This window comes from Stegodyphus dumicola, chromosome 6, assembly GCF_044657685.1.
Source record: "Stegodyphus dumicola isolate Sdum_Otavi_A_Nest chromosome 6, ASM4465768v1".
NCBI classification, from domain to species: Eukaryota; Metazoa; Arthropoda; class Arachnida; order Araneae; family Eresidae; genus Stegodyphus; species Stegodyphus dumicola.
Genome location: NC_140773.1, coordinates 204462696 through 204483004, shown reverse-complemented (window position 1 = coordinate 204483004; position 20309 = coordinate 204462696). Strand labels below are relative to the sequence as shown.

The 20309-nt window shown below is 34.1% G+C and overlaps 1 protein-coding gene across 1 annotated transcript in view; it reads right to left on the bottom strand.

Annotated features, from left to right (window-relative positions):
- LOC118190715 (endothelial cell-selective adhesion molecule-like) overlaps positions 1 to 20309 on the bottom strand; it is a 138216-nt gene that overhangs the window by 90398 nt on the left and 27509 nt on the right. The gene's annotated exons all lie outside the window — the stretch shown is intronic.

Here is a 20309-nt window from a genome sequence, read left to right as displayed (position 1 = left end):
GACGTAACAGCGTATATTTAAATTATTTTTAGAAAAGGATAACTAAGAAATATATATATATATATACAACAGGTTCCTGTATATATATGAAAGATATAACAAAATATGATATCTGTTTCAAAAAAATAATTAGCGACCTCAAAATTAACATTCTAAATTTGGTGATCTGCCCTTAAATTCATCTCTTCTCATACGTTCCAGATTTTTCTATCTTACGTAACGTTTTAATGCAGATGCCTCTTAATGCATATGAATTAATTTTTCCATTAGTATTTTCTGATCTGATTCACTGTAGACTAATCTTTATGTCATGAGAGTCAGTATAAACTAATAGCTTTTTAAATAGCATGTACTGCAAGGCATTAGTTTTTTACATGATTTAAATGCTGAATAAAATTCAAAAGCACTTATAATAAGTAATAATAAGCTTTGTTCTACTTGGAATAGAAATAGATAGGTGGAGGATAACTGAGTACGGATGATGGAGGTTTTATTATACAAACATTTACCACGGGAGCCGTGTGTATTAGGATTCATTTTTTATTTTGTTCCACATATACTTTAAAAATTACCTTAGCTTAAAATGCTGCTGCAAAACTATTTGATCAATATATGTTCAAACAGTATCATTGACAACTATCTAATATGATAAAATCAGAAATTCATTGCAAAGTGATAATATTCGTTGAATTAATTTTCATGTCCTTTAGATGTGTGCTTTGATTTAAATGAATAAAATTTATTTCCCGATTTTCAAACTATTTTGATATTTTAAGAAATTCTCTAATTTCTTTTTAATATCAAAATTCTATCGAATGTAACCAAGATCTTTCAGTGTTTCATTTTTACTTGAAATTAATTGGTTGTTTTTAAACAAACAAACAAAAAAAAAAAATACACAAAAATAAATAGTTAACTAAAAAAAACTTTATTTAAAAAAAACCTGAATGGTACCGTTGTCTGATCACAATGCGAGAAACATACATATATTTATGCAGATTCTTTATTATTTAATTGCTCTAAATATAATACAGGGCTCTAATATTTGGTGGCAACAATTTGAAAATTGAACCGACATTTGTAGTGAACCAACGCAAAATGTCAAAACGAAATTAATAATCCTTCTAGGCAAATTGACCCTTTAGACTACTAAATAAAAAAGAAAACATGAAAGAATTCAGACTTTATATTACGCCCAAAACGGCGGTTTTTTTAACGCTTTATGTGTTAACTTTATTTATTAAATGTTGTTTTTCGCACTTAAAGCGCATAATATTATTCAATTCAACAACAATATCACAAAATTTTTAAAAACAGCATATCTTTAGAACTTCCGATATACAGTCTCGTGCGCTGAAGATAAAGTTGTTTTTTTTTCCGTACTGTGTTGCAATTGGTCGTTTTGAAATCGCAGAGTTTGTTAATCAAAAATTCGTTAAAATTTTACAAAATTTTAAATAGATAATAAAATAAAATCGAAATTCAAAATTCGGGCAGACAGCGGTTTTCAAAATTTCATGGCTCTAGGTACCGTCGTTTTTTCGCAATGCGAGAAACATTCATGCAGATTCTTCATGATTGAGTTTCTTTAAATATGATGCAAGGCGATAATATTTGGTGGCAACAGTTTAAGAAGTGAATCGACGCAATATGCCGTTTGAAATTAGTAGCCTTTCTGGGCTAACGCACTTTGGGATAACTTTCTTTTTTAACTAATTTTTAAGCAAAGGCAAGTGCATCTTCCGATTACTTCGAGCTATGAGGATAGGTTTTTATTAAATGTAAAAAGAAAATCAAATTCAAAACTTCAGCCATAATTGCTTTTATAATAAAACTAGAATAAAAACTACTTCAACGCAGAAAAAAAATCATTTGCCTTTACATATAATAATTCAAATGCTGTATTTGAGATCCATCAAGAGTTATGGTAATTGTTTACAGGGCGATTATCAATTTATTTTTGCTAGATTGGATCAGAATTTTGGTTCAGACATTGAACCTCGACACTGTTGCCATAAGATTGATTACTTGATACAAAACATAAGGATTTTGAAGGCAATCAGCAAACGAAGCCTATACCGCCTAAGCTTCTATTATAAGGAATTTTAGAATTTTTATATTAATTTGGTTCTATAGAAACAACTTAGTAAATTACATTTTTCTTAGGACAGTTCATCTAGAGAAATATTAATGGCAAGAAAAAGAGCAGAAAATATGCCAAAACCAATAGCACTTGATGAATGGCTAGACTATGATGTAAGTTTCGTCGCTTTTGTTTAAGATTTATGAAACAACGTAATAAATGACCTTCTATCTTATTTCTGTGTATGCTTGGCTTTTTCAGTACTCGAAATTAATGACGGTAATTTTTTCTTCCTATTGTGAGCATTATAAGGGACAATATACGTTAAATCATGTAGTTTCGGACCCCTTAATATGCTTAATGCATCTAAATAACACAGTCGCTGAGGAAAAAAAGTTCTTTTTATGAAATGTGTGAAAATGACAATGGTACGAATTGCGTGAAAACAATTTAAGAATCATAAAATGGAAGTGCGAAATTACTAACTCTGATGTTGCTGTTTATTGCTAGAATGTTACTAAGGAGAAAGCTGGCAAAATTTATAAAACACAACTTTCGAGGAAACGTTTTGGCCCAGAGCGGCTATTAATTTCGCTTGGGCATTTTGCGTCGTCCACTAGAAAACGGCGCGTCACTTTTCAAATTGTTGCCACTAAATTTTAGAGCCCGGCATTATATTTAAATAAATTAAAGAATGAAGAATGTGAATAAATGTATGTATGCTTCTCGCATTGTGAAAAAACAACGGTACCTAGAAACATCAAATTTTGAATAACGTATTCCTCGACTCGAATATGGGTATCTGGAAGCCCAAATTTGGTGTTTGAAATTTGTTTTATTATTTATTTCATATTTTGTTAAACTTTAATGAATTTTTGATTAAAAAACCAGAATATTTTAAATTGAGCAATGGCAACACTGTACGAAAAAAACGATTTTAATCTCCAGCGTACGAGACTGTGTATCGAAAATTCTAAAGATATGCTCTTTTTAAAAATTTTTGTTATATTGGTTGTTGAATTGAATTTTATGGTTTAAGTACGAACTAGGTACATAACATCTAATAAATAAAGGTAACAGAGGAAACGTTAAAAAACGCCTTTTGGCGTAATATAAAGTCTGAAAGCCTTCAGATTTTCTTTTTATTAATTAATTCATTTTTTTTTTTTGTAATTTTAATAATGTGTAGAATATTTGGAACTAAATAATGTATTGGGTTATCTAAAGACGAATCTTAATTAATTAATAATTAACATAAGGGTGGAAAATAAACTATTATACGAAACAAAGTTTTGATTGGTCAGGGACGTGTATTTCGAAGCTGAAATACTTGCTGTCTATAAATGTCTTCTTTAAGAACACTTTTTGAAAAGTCTATGCCTTTCCTCATTGAGTATACAAGTAATTTTGCGATATTCTCGCATAACACAACACTTTTACATCAATTTTATGCAAACGGTTGTAAAGTCTATGTCTCTTTGAGAACATAAACTATACACTTTAAAGGACTATTGGGAAGAATTATCTTCTTGCCTTGTGAAACAAAACAGAAATCAGAAGAAGGATGTATAAGACCCTTTTATTCGAACACAAGCAAATTTCAAGGCGTGGTAGATTAGCCTAAGGGTTCACAGAATACTTTAAAGTGCAGAAAATGTTCTGGTTTGTAGTAAACCGGCGGGACAAAGCCAAATGTCTAGAAACACTCAATGGCACTAATTCAAGTTGCTAAGAATCACAGAACAACATAGCCTAGAATAAGCAAACTTACTCTAAAACTAACTTCTGAAATTCTTGCTTAAACTGCACTTCTTTCTACTTTAATCTGAATAGAAGTTCGCTGTCTCATTTACATGGTGGCATGAAAAGCGAGGGTGAAAAGTAATACGAAAGTAATCAAACTTAAAATGAACTGTTAGAAACAAATAAATAGATAAACCTCGTTAGGTAGTAATTATGATTTTTTTTAGTTATACTAGATTTCTTTCCAGTCAACAATGTGGGGTTTGTAATGGGGACCGAACATCAGCCGAACGTCAAGAGTGGAGAATCAAACTTCAAGAGTGTAAAAAGAACAGCAATTTAGATTGAACAATTGCAATGAAAGAGATCTCCATAGCCAGCCAACTGAGGTAAGTAAAGATTCCTATTTCAGAGAGATATGATTCGATCTGCTCTGCAACGAAAGAAACTATACAAAAGTAAACCAAAGATTTTCACTTTTGGGAAGTGAAATACACCCTCGTAGGAAGCTTAGAGTCTTAAGCCGTTAAGTTGCAATGTTTACAGCTATAAAGCTGCAGTAATTAAAGCTTACGAATTTACCTCCACTATCCTGCACTTTGAAAATTTCCAAACATAGATCTCATAAAGATCATCTTTCCAATCAGAAACTCTACCAAACAAATTTGCAGTCATCTCCACCATTCAAAAAGTAAAAGACAGAATTAAATTCCTCATCGACCTGCCGCTACAAAAAGATTAGATCCTGAACCCCATAGGTAGACACCAGCGCATTAAGAACGGTAATACCTCATTAGTAGCACTCAGTCCTCTCAATTTTCTTTTTCTATAATAGTGGTGAGATCTGGATTCAAATCAAGATCTTGGCCGAAGACTGGTCGCATCCAGAATTTTTTTTTTTTTTTTTTTTTTGAGATATTCTTATCAAATTAACTTATTACTATTGAATTAAACTAAAAAATAATCTCATCGAAATATCAAAATTCGTCTGATATGTACTTGAAGCATTTTCAGTTAGAAATATTCTTAGTGAAGTCTTTTTAAAACATTTTTGTGCAGTTAGCTTATATTACTCTATTATTCGAATATCGTCTATTTCTCTACGCAAATTTTGTCAATCACGAAGAGTCTTTAATTTAAATGCGATCTCATAGTCATTCTCGAAATGTTACCATTTAGCGTAATAAAAGATTTTTATCTTTTGCACTTAGACTGTAATCCCTTAACTAGCTAAGTGATTTTAAAGTAATAAATGCGCATTTTAATAGCTTACAAATTCATTCATTTTTAAAAGCCTATTTTGCTGACCGTCCACAAATCTAACACCATAAGGATCAAGACTAACATGAAGAAACCAAAGGAGTCAAGATTTCATGTAGCAGCCATGGCTGGAAATAACTGCTGCGAGACGTCTCGTTATTGGAAGAAAGAGGTTTGGAATGTGTGCTTGAGGAATGTTAGTCCCGATGGTCAACAACTGGGAAAAAGGGCGAGTCAAGGTAGCAATGCGATCAGGCTGGCAATGAAGAATTCTTGAACATGCAGTAATTTCCTCTTGATACTTGATCTTGAAGATAAAGTGAGACCTCTGGCTACAAAACTTCAGAGATGGATATGGAACGTGCCGGTCGTTTGTATTAAATCATAAATCCAGGCGAAGAACCGATATGGATATTCATAACGTTTAATGTCTGTTACCGCGCAGCCCTCAAACTCGGATATGACTATCTTGGGTTAAAGACAAAGTCAATGTTCGTTTAAAAAGAAAATGATTTGCCATTTCTTTTTCTATGCCCGTTCAATACTCTACTGACATCGCATCTGTTGGTAGTGTAGAATCAACGGCTATTGCAGCGATGGATGCCTTACAAAAACTCTCTTCTACAGAAAATTTCGAATGGTACGTGCTAACTCAGCTATTGCACAACAGACTTTATTTCATGCACTAAGGTTCTTGATGGTGTCCATCATTGCCATATGTACAAACACATTTGTTCTGTCATTCGGTGGGACAGAATTGGTGCATACGTTCCCGCCGTTAGATCTGTCCTTCCTTTACTTACCGATTCGAAATTCTAACCAATGTGGGTTAATTTCATCCAACACTAGCACAAATTTTTCGGAAGGATAATTTACAGTTTCTCTAAATTTTTTGTCAAACTCAGAAACTTTATCAAAGGAGTGACTCATCTTTTTGATCAAGCATACTGAAATTTTCCATACAAAACAGACAAGTTGAAAATACGCAGTTCCAATAATTTTGCGCTTCAAATGCCAAACTTTTGCATGTTAAGTCGAAGATGCATGTTACTTACACATGATCTGCATATTAGTCTACACGAGCGAAAATTTCAAACTTGTTGATTGTTTCGCTGTTGATACTGCCTTTCGGAATGGTTAGTAACAAATGACATTATTCTATTATTTATTAAGCAAGCAACGTTTAAAAAAATATTCATCTAAAACTTATTTCAGAACATATTCTGTAAAAAGGAATTTTCATAAACTTCTTATTATCGCACAAAAGAATGGAGCTGTCGTGGCTTCAAATTTCAGAAAAAAGAACTGGTGGGGCCAAATTCAAAAGCTAAAATAATGAAATTAAGAAACACCATTTCTTGTGGTATACTGTTTCTAATTTGCAGCAAAATCATTTTGCCAGAAGACTAATTTTTAACACATTAACGCACCATTTATTCAGGAAATAATAATGTGTCATAGTAAAAATATTTTAAGACAATGAAATGCAATGGTTACAATTTGTACTAAATTAAATCAACACTTTTAGAAAAATATGCCAATGTATTCTTATAATAAAATATAGATATCTATATATTCTGGCATAACATACAAAATAAACGAATGTTTCACACATGAACATCTTTGTTACCACATCACATGTTTTTTTGTGCGTATTCGCATTCACAAGGTTTTCATAAAACATGTTTCTTCGATTATAATAGACGTCATCAGTCCAAAGACGGACAGCTTAATTTTAGTATCATCAACAGATTTCAGTTCTAAATAAGTAAAATAATCACAATATAATTTTCAGTTACATCTGTCATAGCGTGTGCATGATTCGTTGATTGAGTCTTAGAAAATCATCTACAAAGGCATACCTCCCCTCAGGTAAATAGTCTTCACGTGCTTTGATATAATTAATAAACCTAATCAATCCGTCGGTCTCAATAGTGAAACAATTAAATTTTATTTACAATTATTCACATACAAAGAAAAGTATTTTGCTATTCATATGTTACTGATCTCTTAACATTTACAATAAACTCTTCGAAAAGTCTTAAGTCAGCACATTTTTTTCCCATGAGCATTAAAAAAATATTATGTTCGCTTAAGTAGAAAAAATTTAGTGTGTGCACATATAATTAATGTTAAATCTTTTGTCATCTCATAATACCACTTACAATAAGAGCGAAGAAAATCACAGCAGCGGACACATGCCAAAGTTATTTTCTTCCGTGCTAAAATTGGCAGAGGTCATTGATTTCCTGTCATTGCTACAAATGATATAAACGTAACAATTTAATTTTTTTTCTGTAGTAGAGAAAATAAGAAAAGAAAAGACAAATTCTGAGGACTGAAATACAGTTGAATATGGCAGAATTACCAGCAGTTTAATGGAAAGTGCATGTTTTAACTAATTTTGTTTTAGTTCAAATTTCAAATCATAGGTAGTTTATCTCGATGGAGTGTCTTTTTGTCACGTTTTTGAAGTTAGCAAATCCCAAAACATGATTAGCTATCCGTTTTAGTTACAGTTAAAATGCATTAAGGAATATTAAATTTGGAAAATAGGATATATGTGTAAAAGTTCCATTATACTCGATCAGAAATTTATTACATTTGGAAATGTAATAAAACTTATAATTCATTCAGAATCAAGAAATTTTCAAAAAAATTTGAAACTTAATTTTGAAAATCTAGCTATTCTCTGTGAAGAAAATTCGCATATATTTAGATCTATGTTTTCCCTCTTGATGCACAAAAATAAATGCAGGACAAAAATATAAGCTGTTCTGCTATTTCTAACAATAAGAACTTTTAATTTCAAATTCATAAAACAGCACGAGCTAAACGTTCAACTCATTTTAACATAATTTATAAAGTATTTTCTCCCTCCTTTCTGCGTACCTTCGTGGTGTAATGGTAAGCACACTCGTAGCGTATTCGAAAGGTCGAAGTTAGAAACCCGGCGAGGGCATTGCCCATTTTTCACATCTTCTGCTTTAAAATAACCTAATGACTCTGGCGCCTGAACAAAAAGGAGGTGGATGATGATTCTTCACCGCCAGGGATTGGCGACTGGGTCACCTAATCCCCAATCGCCCTTTAAAAAAAGGAGGGAGTATGTATGGTATTTTCTCCCTCCTTTCGGTATGCCTTCGTGGTGTAACTGTTAGCACACTCGGCGCATATTCGAAAAGTCCAGGTTCGATTCCGGAGACGGCACTGCACATTTTTCACATCTCCTGCTTCTAAAATAATCTAATGACTCTACAAATTATATAAAAAATTCTACTTCTAAGTAACAATGCATTACGAAAAACGTTGCTGAAAACGGACTACATTTTAGAGGCTATTGGAACAAAGCATACGAGGTCTGTTTACCTAAAGGCAGTGATTCTTCGTAGAGGATTTTCTAAGGGAAACTGTCTCGTATTCATGTTACTTACGCAGAAAACCACGAAAACTAGACGTGTGGCAACCTCGTTCACCTGGGATATATTTTCCCTCATGATGTGTATATAGTTTGTTATAAGAGCGAACAACTGAACAGTTGCATAAAATTTGTTTCAGAAATTTTAAAATAGCTTTTAGGAGTGTAGAAAATTTAGCTTTCTAAACTGCTCCTAAAAGAGTAACAATTTATCTAGTGTAATATGCTTTGATAAATATTAAATCAAATTTGACGTACAGCATATACATATAGCGGAATCCTTCCAATAGTTCGGATCGTTATATTAATTATGCATGCTACAGTCCCATAAGGTTAGAATAGAGAGTAAGCCTTCTTCGTATGTCCTGTGCAATGAATATGAAGACATGAAACGTCACAGTATGACGTCACGACTCATCATGGCCGCTGCTATAAGTGGAATTCTGGTTGGTTTTGTTTGCATTCTAATCAGCGTTGTCTGGATGTTAACAGTCATCATTGAATGTTTATAAGTCTCCCGTTCTAATTTTGATACTTAAGATAAAATATTTTCTTAGCAAATAGGAAAATCACAATGCAAATACCTCTTTCAAATTTAATAAAATCTAAGTACGTGAAAATGTGTAAATGGTAATTATGGTAAAACCTGAAGATCATGGAGGTGGTGTATTTAATTATGGCAAAGCTCACTAGGGCTATCTGCCTAAGGGAAGGGATGCCTTCGTGGAGGACTTTCTAAGGGAAACTGGCTCGTATACACGTTACACATGGGGAAAACCACGAAAACACCCATGCAGCCAGCCCGTTCGCGGGATTCGAACCTCGGACCGAACTACCAGTGTTCAGCGACTTTACCGCTCGGCCGCTGCTAAAGATCATGGAAGTTTCAATGATATTTTATGCAAACTATGCCTAAAGACACTTTTCTGAGCCTGCGAACGCTGATATTTGCTTTCAAATTCAGTGTAACTTTGTTTAGCAATATGATTCGTAATGTTATCTGTACGCTGTATGGGGGCCATGATAAGTCTTGAATTCACGTTGCTGACATTTCCTTGGTTCATTTCTATGACGTCACGTTTACTCCATCTATTCTAACCTCCTTGTACAGGATATTCATCATCAGATTCGTTAATGTAGTTTCCTAAGTATTGCCATTTCACAAGATTTCTTTTAATTCAGCTTTCACGCAGCCAGAATGAAATGGCATTTCGATTTTTTTCCGATTTTCATTCCTTTCTAAAACTCAAATTACGCCAAAATGCTAAGGTTTTTAAAAATCGTACGAATAGGTTTCTTAAAAATATCTCCTCAATGTTAATTGAATTTGGTATATATTTATAAAAAAAAAATTTTTTTTTCATTAAGTTCACTTGACTCCTTCTTCCACAGTTAGAAATTTTGGTTCAATCAAAATAAAATTCGCAGATATTTTCAGATTTATTTTTTTAGTTTGTATTTTTTAGTATTTTTTATAAACTTTTCGAAAAAGTTTTGAATTATAGCCTATAAAATTTTAATATTATCTTAAGTAGATGTATTTCAAAGTATACCTGCAAAAAAGCATACTTGCAGTTTATTATTAAAAATTTCATAAGTGAATTTTGAAATTAGGCTTCTTTGTTTTAAGCAATAATAACTCCCGATGTACTTCATGGATCTGAAAATAGCAACTATGATAAAAAAATTTACTATAAAGAAAATTATTTGAAAGAATACGCGAAACACCTTTTTCTACAGCTCATGCACAATGAAAGGGAAACGAAAGTAGGTTACCATAAATTAAGAATTTTGCCAAATGAATTATTCGTGGCGCAAACTGAGAAAAGTGCGCCAAGATAAATATTTGAATTTCTATGTAAGTTTCTCAACAAATTCTGAAACATTTAAAATTTAGGCAGAATTCGAGGCCTAGAATCAAAATATGGGCAATATCGGTATGCCATTTCAGAAAAAATTCGATTTTGAGTCAGAATACATATGTTAGAACAATGCTATATATAAATATAACATATATCCTAAGTCGTGCTATCCAGACATGAAAAACGCACGTCAATCCGTCCAGTAAATTTCGTCAATCCGTCCAGTAGAACACGAGATATAGAGCTGAACCCTTTTTTGTCTAGTTTTTATCTTTTTTGCTTTGTTGATTTTTCATTTATATTCATATTTAAAAACCGTTCTCATAAAGATCAGTCAGCACTTTTATTATTTGTTAAACTGAAAACTAAAATGGTGCATTTTGGCTTTATTATTTCACGTTTGGCATTGTCGCATTCATGTTTAAGTTTTACTAGCGAAATGTTCTTTAATTTATATTTTTCCACTTTGCCTCGTCTAGCCACGAAGCCCGCTCGTTTCAGAATTTATGTAAGTTTTAGTGACAAGCACTTTTAATATAAATTTAGAGGGATTACAAATAGCTGTGTGAAACTGTTTTGGCTTGCTAGCTGTATTTACGTTGTCAAGCAATGTTTTGCACTTTGGGCTACACTAAACGATGATCTGGAATGAAATACTGTACAGTAAGAATATATTCTGATTTAGTAACTTCAGCGTATGAATTTCTTATTGCCGTTTAGACGAAGCTTACAGTTTATACTAACTAAATACGGTTAGACTAAATATATAAATTATGAAGATATAAATATATGTATAAATTATGATAATGTATAAATTATGTCGAATTATAATATAAAGTATAAATTATGAAGAATCGTATTTAATTTTTTTAAATCGTGTCCAGTTAACTAGTAATTTTATTTTTGCATATTTTTAATTTAACCTTTCACAAATGATGAGGTAGAATAAATTTGGAGACAAATGCTGACTCTGTGAATTTTTGGATTGCAACTCACAAATGATATGTATGACAACAGCTATGGCTACCTGAAGAACTATTTTTGGATTGCAACTTACAATGCATACGGCTACCTGAAGAATTGTTATGCGCATGATTGGCAGAGTTTGGGGAATTCTGAAAATTTGACTGCTTCTTTTAAGATGGTTGCGATAATGTGTAGTACCTAAATTTAATTTAATTCTGTATCTATTTGTTTAAAGTTCGAAATTCTTGTGGTAATAATTCACCTCTCGAACGTACGTAAAACTTACTTTTATTGCCATTCAACTAACTAAATTGTTTTGGAGCCCAAGAAAGGTCTTACAATATTAAGCAAATGCTAATTTTAAAGGCAATGAAAACCAAATTCTTATGCCAAGCCGTTGAGACAAGACATTATTGAACAAAGACAAGAAAAATCGAAAGATGTTATTTAAAACAAGGTGAACAAAACTGCAAGCGAGTCTGGGTTTTGTTAAGAATGGGTAATTCGCCCTTTGATATTCACCTAAGGATTCCTTGAGAAGAAAACGAAATCATTTTATTATTTATTTAATAACGAATCATGGTAAACATTTTCATCACCAGAATAACAACACAAAATTTTGTTTAAATAATTAGAATTTCTTTTCACACCCAATGTAACCTTTGCTTTAGAAGTATGTAAACTTTGCTTTAGAAGTATGTAAACTTTGCTTTTGCTTGAAGTAAAGAATATCTAGATAATCATTATTTAAGAATACTGTATGGTGCTTCATTAAAAGCATACCTCTTAAATTTGTTTACTAATCACAAAACATCCTTTAAGCAACGAAATTTTGTTCACGTACATGCATACCTTGCTACAACTTTAAACAGTTGAAGATTTCATTTTCGTACTTACAGCAAAATCAAAAATTCGTGACCGACAATCAATGATCATTTCCAAAAACGTTAAAAGATGAATTTGCTTTCATGTTTATAGGAAAAGTTATCTTCCATCTAATCCTCCAGAGTAGCTCCACCCAAATATATCCGGCTTTCGTCGGAACTTGAGTTGTCTATCGTGATTAATGGACCCTATGTGAGCGAATTGGATATTTTTATCCTTCACAATATTGCGGTAAATATAACCTTGGCGTTAAATGCAAAAGATGGATAACACTAAGAAGTAGGTTGCCCGTTTATATATTTGAAATGTTCGATATGGAAAAGCATTTAAATATATTTTATTTCTTATGCGTTTTTCTATTTATTTGTTATTTTCCAAAGAAAGATTTAGATTGTAATTCTTAATATGTTAATAATGTTATCCTGAGCACATGCGCGAATATTTGCAAATAGTACTATTCTTATTGCACTATTACTTTTATCAAAATATTTTAATATTTTTCTCACAAAAACAAATATATTACTTCGTGATATAAACTGCTCAAAACATTTAAAGGATATTGTAAGTTTTATATAAAATAAAGATATAAGTGAATTTTTTTTTTGCCGAAAATGGAAGAAGAAAATCACAAATGCAAATTTTTCTGATTTTCAAACTGTGGAGTATGCTAATTTTGAGTTCGACGTCAAAAACGTCGCTTCAGCGGCAGCGAATGAAATTTGACTGAATGAATTTGACAACTGAATAAAAGGCAATGAAGACAAGGATGATCTGCATTCAGTTACTGTTTCGTTTCTATGAGTACGATATCTCAGCGAAGTCATTTAACCGATTCAGAAGCTTGGAGAGTTGTTGGTAGTTAGAAGGGGGCCAAAATCAAGCCGAAGTAGCGCAAGCAATTGGAGTGTCACAAAGTGTGATTTCCAGGATCTGGAACCGTTTTTTTTGAAAACTGGAAGTGCAGGCCGAAGACCAGGACAAGGTCGTAGACGAGCAACAGCGCCCAAAGAAGATCGTTATTTAGTGTTAACGGCTCGGAGACACCGAAATATGAATGCTACTTTTCTCCAACAACACCTTCGCTCGGCTACTGGCACCACGGTTTCAACTCAGACTGTCCGAAACCGGCTCCATGGTGTAGTTCTGTATGCTTGCCGACCGATGGTATGTGTTAGACTAACATCAAGGCATCGTCGCGACCGCAGGGAGTGGGCAACAGAGCATGTGAACTGGAGGAGAAATGAATGGAGCAATGTTCTTTTTTCTGACAAGTTCCGTTTTTCTGTTCATCCTGATAATAGGCTTATTTTCATCTGGAGGGACCGTGGCAGTAGGAATAATCCTGCGTTCGTGCACGAAAGTGTCAGATTTGGCGGTGGGGGAGTGTTGGTGTATGGTGGCATCTCCATTGACGAGCGCACAGACCTCTACATCATTCGAGATGGACCTCTGACTGGTCGCCGATATAGGGATGAGATCCTCAGACCTATTGTAGTCCCTACGCTGCAGCAATCGGAGATGACTTCATTTTAATGGACGATAACTGCAGGCCACATCGTGTTAACCTGGTGGAGGATTTCCTTTTCGAGGAAGGAATCATACGAGTGGAATGGCCAGCGTGTTCTCCAGACAGGAATCCAATAAAGCACGTTTAGGACGCTCTAGGAAGACGATTTGCTGGCCGCCAACCACCCCCACAAACTCTCCAAGAACTGGAAAGAGCTCTTCTGGAAGAGTGGGACAGAATACCCCAACTTGTGATTAATAGCCTCATTGACTCCTTGCCTCAAAGGTGTTAAACGTTGCTGGCCATCCGGGGAAACCATACCCCCTACTGAAAATGATTTCCTTTGAAGAAAACACCTTTTTTATTCTTTTTTCTCATATGCACAAACTGTGTTTTTTTCCTTTTGTACACAAATGCGCAATAAAATGCATTTTTTTCTGTCAAACATGTGTAAGTTATACTCATATAACCTACTACGTCTGTCGACCATGTATCAATCAGCTAAAAGGTTTCCCAGCCACAAGATCCACCTAAAACCGCAATATCCTTTAATTGTTTTGAGCAGTGTATGTATACACACACACATACATATATACAGGGATTCGACTGATAAACACATAAATTGTTTTTAATGTTTTTCTATGACAATTTTTAAATTTTAAACTTTAATTTGTGTCATTTCAGAAACAGGCTGATTTATTTTACTTCTTTCGTTCCATCAAGCGCCCACCACCGGCCGAGCGGTAAAGTCGCTGAGCACTGGTAGTTCGGTCTGAGGTTCGAATCCCGCGAACGGGCTGGCTGCATGGGTGTTTTCGTGGTTTTCCCCATGTGTAACGTGTATACGAGCCAGTTTCCCTTAAAAAGTCCTCCACGAAGGCATCCCTCCCCTTAGGCAGATAGCCCTAGTGTGCTTTGCCATAATTAAATACACCGTTTCATCAAGCTCCTACATCGAAAGATGTAAATTAGTTAACTGGTGCCTTTTCTATTCAGTTTTCCCATGCACAAATAAATCATATATATATATATATATATATATATATACACTAATATTTGTGAAAATTCAACAACATGAAGGAATTATGCAAACTGAACCAAGCTTACAGGAATGTAAAGTGAGGTAAGGCATGCTAATGGTTAGAATTGCAAAGCGATTGCGCATGCGTGGAATGAGAACCGGCTGCTTGTTTCATGTATATAAAAAGACTGTAAAGTTGCGTTGAAATCTGTTTCTCGTCTTCTGTCTTCGATGAACGTTTAATTAGTGGTCAACATGCTTGGTTAGCAGCGGAGGGTGCCATACCAACAACTAATATACTTCTAACGAGGCCCCAGCGTGGGTATGTGAGAGGGTGGACTTACGTATTGAGCAATCTCACATCGCATGCAGCGTAATGCCACAACAGTGATGCGTGTTTGGAAGAAATGGACAGAGGAAAACGAAACAAGGTGAAATCCCGCAGTGGGACACGAAATAGCACAACGGCACGGGATGACAGACACCGCAACCGCATGGCTGTGACGGAACGTACAGCATCCTCTCGTGTGTTAGCACAATGTTGGAGCACAGCTACAGGTCTTGTGCTGTCTAGCTCCACGGTTTGTCGCTATCTACTGCAGCATGAACTGCATGCAAGGTTTACTCTACGCAGGTTTCCTTTGTCGCTGAATCATAGACACCTATGACTTTAATGGGCTCGGCAACACAGTGCATGGCCCTGCCCTGTGGCAATAATTTGTTTTCTCCGATGATTCTAGCTATAATCTGGAGTACAGTGAAGGAAGAGTATGCATCAGATGTTACAGAGGGAAAAATCTGCTCTTACAGGGTGTTATCCAGCGTCATACCGCACAAACGACTGGCAACCTGGCGTGGGAGCTATTGGGTATAATTTTCGATCCCATCTAGTGCAGATTGCTGGCAACCTCAACAGTGATTCGCTAAAGGAAGTTGTGGAGCCAGAGGTCCTTTCCATTCATCGCATTCTGGCGGCATAATTCACAAGTACACATCAGTATCGCAACTGAAGGAGGGGTTTGAAAAAGGGACCAGTGAGCTTCTAGTACTCTTGTGATGCAAAATGTTTTAATTGTGCATATAAATGCATGTTATTTATGTTTTATTTTACATTTGTTTCGCAGCCATAAATGTATAGAGTATAAATTCTGTTACCATTATATATATATATATATATATATATATATATATATATGTATTTATCGAGCTGAGAATAACAGGAAGTGTTACAATGAATCTAGTATTTTCTTATCTCATTGCTTCATTCCTTTGAATTTGGAAATGTAAGAATCAAAATATGTATTGTGAATGATCTGATTATACCTGTTGTTAAAAGTTATATATGAATAAATTAAAATATTCATTGTGAATAAGATAAATTCATTATGTTTGAAGAATATTTCTTGTGCGGGTAATACATTTAAGAGCGAACAGTTATTAATGTGAAATTTAGCACACTAAATGTGTAGGAATGCAAATTAGGAAATTTAACTTTACTAAATAAAACTGTGAATTGGCTATTATTATCGAACATCATTTCATATAAACTACACCAAAAGTGCTAAGACATCTGTTATTTACATATACTAATTATGTTTATATTTAATCTAACTTCGCACTGAAACTTTTCAGAAGTCCACGATGCTTTAATTATTTTGTACAGGAAATTGCGTGGCAAAACATTTTCAACCATCTGGCTTAAAGCGCGGCAAAGATCATCTGAAATGACAGAAATATTACTGGGAATACATTGGTCCATTCTAGAAGCCACTTCCTCGGTGGCAATACAGATGTGCACTTATGAAAGATGCTTCCAGGCTCTGCCTTTTCATCAGGTTAATGCCCATGCACTTTTTTCTCAGACTTCTCGAGCCTTCTTTAGAACACAACAGCTTCGCTTCTTCCATGGCCTGCTTATTCTCCGAATTTGTCGCCCATTGAGCATGTCTCGGACATCATCGGTCGGCGACTCCCTTGAACAGCTGATGGCACACACACTATGACTGAAATTTGGCGTCAAGGTCAAAGCCATATGGAATGCCGTACCCCATGATTACATTCAGAATCTGTAAAATTCAATGCCACGACTTGTACAGGATTTCATCGCTCAGAGTGGCAGACACTCAAAGTACTGATTTCCGATATTCGTTTTGTTTTTTGTCTTGTAAATGTGATCGTTTATTTGCACCACTGATCAGTGATAGGTGGAATAAAAATCATTCATTTCCGAAAATTATTTCACGGTGTTGCATTTCTAACAGACATTAGTATATATAAGGTTTTGATAGTGTAGACGATTTGTTGATTCACAAACTGCGCATACACTGACACAGCCATGTAGATGAAAATGATAAACTTGCAGACAGACTTAGCCGAATTCAACACATTTTATTATTAGATAAAGCATTTTTTTTGGAAAACACAATATTTAATTCACACGGAATTATGGGTGCAATATGCATTCAACAATTTTAAAACTTTGCCCATCTTCAAACAATGGACGATTTAGTGACGTAACGGCGTGTGCAAGGTAGAGCAGAAAAAGAGAGTGAAAATGAGAGCGTAATGAGGTTGCAGCATTATTTATACTAAACGTTTTCATTAATTTAATCGGCTAAGAGCTATACGCAATGAACAATACATAATACGGAATTAAATTTCAGGAATGACGCAGTTTCGAAAAAGCTGTTGGTATATTTAGAATAGAAAGGAGGAAATGCCCAAATTAAAGAGAGGAATTAAGGGGCTATTGCTAATTTAAAGTTTAATTCAGATTTACATATTTTTATTACTCTATAAAAGTCATATATTTTTATGTAAATGTAAGATAAAAATATGTAAATCAGCTTTATAATTTAATAATAGCCTCTTAATTTCCTCAGTTTTAATCTGGGTATTTCCTCTTTATTAAAAAAATAATAACATTTTTGGACTGCGTAATTTATACATAAATCCGTGTTAGAGTTTGTATAACGCTTAATGGCGTAGTTGATTCGGAGCCTAAACTCTGAGAACTGAAACTTTTCTAACCTAAACCAAAACCTTCCTCTTGGCCATCTTCCGTATTGGATTAAAGAGCACTTCTCTTGCATATTTCTCTTGCTGCTTGGATGTCAATTTCGGTGTGCCCCCCCCTCCCGTGATCAGAACTTCTGCGTTTCTACTTCTCAGTGTTCGTACAACAGTACTTCTCTAAATTTGTTTTCATCCTATTGCATATAGATATAAATAAAAATAGAGAGAGAGAAGGGGGAGAAATAAAGATATAAATATAGATATAGAAATCTCTAGAGATAAAAGATAGACATAAATAGAAATAAAGATAGTCAAACAGACATATAATTAGATAGATACAGATATTATTTTTATCTTTCTTAGTCGAAATCAAGGTTTATAAATACTTCATAAAATTGAAGGTTGTACTTTTATTCCGAATCAATCGCAATTTCTCTGTATTGTTGTCAGACTGAAACTGATCTGTAGCCGAAAAGTCGTTTTCAGATTTCGCAACACTATGTGTGTTATAAATTCAAAATATAATTAAATGTACTTGGATACTTATCACAATGCACGTGTGAAAACATTAATCGAAATTTGAGATAAAAGTTTGATATTCGGAAGAAATGAAATAAAATATTCTAAATGGAAATTACGAGTAACTGTGGCTAACGTGATTGTTTTTTTCACATTTTTGAGAAATTTAATTTTTAATTAAGCTAATTACCTCTATCTATAAGAGAAACGAAAGGATTTTTACACGCAGTCCTATATTAAAAAGCTATCTTTTTTAGTTAATAAATGCAAAGAGTTCGACACTCTTCGCGATGTTTTTGAAAACTAATTGAGTAGCAGAAGTAGACAGAAGAGCATTAATCCAGTTTGAACTTTAAATATCAATGAAGTGTATAAGCATCAGCTTCCTTGAAAGCATTTTTTTTTTTTTTTTTTTTTTTTTTTTTTTTAAGCAAAGGGCGTTACCCCAGAAAAGCTATTAACTTCATTTTGAATTTTGACATTTCGTTGATTCACTATAAACGGCGAATCAATTTTTAAACAGTTGCCACCAAATATTAGAGCTTCGTATTATATTTAAAGAAATTAAATAATGAAGAATCTGCATAAATGTATGTATGTTTCTCGCATTGTGATGAAACAACGATACCTACAGTTTCGTTGTTTGATCACAATGCGAGATTAATTTCACGATGTATCTGGTTTGCAATCAAATTTTGAATAACGTGCCAGGGTAAGGCAATGCCTTGGAACCTGCATGTGCGACTTCGTAGCTTGATGAGATAGACTGGAGCGCGCGTCACCCACATGTCCGCAAGAAGGAGTAGGGACGATCTGGTTTACTTTAACACTGAAACCTATGACGTTTGTATCACATAACTATTTTTATTATTTAAATGTTATTTAAGAAGGTGTTGCAACAGCAGGCTGGTAGACTGCGAGCTCAACAAGTGCGTAGAAAACCTTAAGAAACCCTTTTGGGTGAGCAGTAAAATACGAGGCCCATCAGATTTTCTTTTTCTTTTAATTCTCTCTTGACGGTATTTTGAAAAAATCAGATAAATATCTTATCTTTTGCCCTAACTAAGTAAGCAACCACTATAAGGTATATTACTACCGCGTTCCTAGCGTGCCTTCGTGGTGTAGTGGTTCTGCACGCTGGACCGGTATTCCAGATGTCCGTGGTTCGATTCTCGGAGAAGGCGTTGCTAATTTTTCATCTTGCCTGCTTCCAAAAATACCTAATGTCTCTACAGTGACTCCCGAACTAAAAGGGTTGTGAATGATGACTCTCCACACCCAGGATTTGGCGATTGGTCCCCTAAAAACCCCAGTCGCCCTTTAAAAGGGGAGTATATAAGGTATTACTCCCGCTTTCCTACGTGCTGTAGGGGTTCTGCAAGCTGGAAAGGTATTCCAGAGGTCCGTGGTTCGATTCTCGGCGAAGGCGTTGCTAATTTTCATCTTGCCTACTTCCAAAAATACCTAATGTCTCTACACCACAACTTAAAATCAGCTCTTGCTGTATCTATGTAGAATATGTCTCAATACATGTGTTAAACTGTTGAACCAAGTAGACCAAATGAGATTATTGAAATTTAAGTATGGTCCAACAACTAATAGTTTGTTCTATGTTATGGTTTCTGTTATTAAGTCAGTTGGTTATCCAAGACTTGAATAGTTTTCAAGTTTTCCGATTATGCATTGTAAATATAAGTTTCTTCTACAACGATACCTACAGTAACCTACCTCGGATACTACCTCGGATAAGCTGAGGCTTTATTTGGCTTGCGTGGTGCACAGTTAAAGATATCTTAGGCTGTGCCCCAATACGTACTAACGTGATTTATTATTATGAATGGTTATTTTTTAAGATAGATAGTTCGTAAGAATATAAATTTGGCTATTTTATGTCAGAACAATAATGCAACATATTTAAAAGATTGGTATTCATTGTTTGCTAGTTTCTCAGAGAAATTAATTATATTTTAACAAATTCAATTTCATTTGAATTTTTCGAGCGATTTAAGCTAACTAAAAGTACCGTATTT